Genomic DNA, 1875 nt, shown 5'->3' with positions numbered 1-1875 from the left:
TCTTCGAGTAAAAAGTATTGAAACCTTTACTGGAGAAACAAACAAGCCCATTTAATCGACATCGGCGATGTATGATTGGAAAATTGCTTTATTCTGTTGTGCTATTGATTGCATTATAAAGTTTTTATTACTTACTTTTTACTCAGGCTTTTCTTGTTTATATAACTTTTTTTCAAGTCAAAACAACACCTATCTTTCCCTTTGAACCAAGAGAAGTTGAATGGTCGAAGTATTGAAAGTATTTTGAAGTTTATTTTTCATATTCACCGATGCCAACTTCAAATTTACCTTCAGAACCTGGTTAGTTTAAATATAACAAGTGACTTTGCACGGGCGTGTGTGTGTGTGAGAGAGAGTCTGTACGCCCATACCAGTGCTTGTGTCACTAAATGCGTGCTTGCGCGCGTGTAGCATTTACCAAGTGGCGCGACAAGAAGACATTTCTTTTTCAGGGACGCTTTTGTTGACGTTCTTGACTTTGTATTTCCATTATCATTTGCCTTCAAAAAAAAAAAAAAATACTTTTGAGTTCCGAGAATCGTTGTCGTTTTGAGATTTAAAGATTGAAGTCCTAGAATATTTAATTTATTCTTCATTACTTTTTTAGTTTATATCCTTGTTCCTTTTCCTCATTGAGCTATTTTTCCCCTGTTGGAGCCCTTGAACTTATAGCATCCTGCTTTTCTAACTAGGGTTATAGCCTACCATGTAATACTAATAATAATAATAATTAATAATAATAATAATGATAATAATAATAATAATAATAATAATAATAATAATAATAATAATAATAATAATAATAACAGTCACTGGGGATGCTTGTTGAGGTGTGCGTGAGGAGGGGTGATGGGGGTGTGTTTTAGAGGCGTAGGGTATACGCCCATCGCTAGAGGTGGAGGGGAGGGGTAGGAGAAAGTGCATTGCCAGGGGGGTAGTCGGGGGAGGGGTGGCTGTCCTGGATTTGCTTGCAGTGTGCCAACATCCAAGACATTATGCATTTCTCTGTGGGTCGTCCCTCGTTCACCGCTGGATAGCACGCAGTAGTTGTCGCCTTTGTTTTATCGCCTTCATTTGTTTTTATGGACCTTTGTTTCCAGGATTTGGAATGTCATTCCCATTCCCAGTGGGAATAGGAGCAGGAGTTGAAGGAATGCGCTGTTATTATGTCTGGGACTCAGTGATGAATGGATGGATGTTTAGCTGATGTGGAGAAATGGTTTTAACAACGAATGTTGCCGGAATATGTTGTCTTACTGCGTACCAGTTAGTTGAGTAGATCAGATCTCTCTCTCTCTCTCTCTCTCTCTCTCTCTCTCTCTCTCTCTCTCTCTTTCTCTCTTTCTGTCTCTCTCTCTCTCTCTCGCTCTCGACATGGCAATTCACACGAGGCCTGACCTTAACTCCTCTGTTTGCCTTGAACATTGTTTTTCATTTATGTATTCGTCTGTTGTTCAAAAGTCCAGTCAGAGCGTTTGCATAAGTTAAAGGAAAATGGACATTTGGTGTACTACAGTTTTACCAATACTTTTCCCCCACAACTCTCTGGGGGAGGAATGTTTTTTCCTCCCTGAAGTGACCGACATTTTTATGCATACTCCATTTCGGATGTTGTCCTAGGATGGGTGCTCAGTGGCCGGGGGGGGGGGGGGGGGGGGGGAAGCTGCGTCTTGGCACTTGGAGTGAGATTGTGGTGTGTTTGCACCTCGAGTTAAGCAAATGGGGCTCAGCCCCTCGAAGATCTCTCTCTCTCTCTCTCTCTCTCTCTCTCTCTCTCTCTCTCTCTCTCTCTCTCTCTCTCTCTCGTGTTGGCTGAATTTATTTCCCGGTTATTTTTGTTGGCGACGAGTAAGAGTGAAGCTCGATTCCCTTTTC

This window comes from Palaemon carinicauda, chromosome 42 (genome assembly GCF_036898095.1).
Source record: "Palaemon carinicauda isolate YSFRI2023 chromosome 42, ASM3689809v2, whole genome shotgun sequence".
In the NCBI taxonomy this organism is placed as follows: domain Eukaryota; kingdom Metazoa; phylum Arthropoda; class Malacostraca; order Decapoda; family Palaemonidae; genus Palaemon; species Palaemon carinicauda.
Note: the sequence above shows the minus strand (reverse complement) of the source record.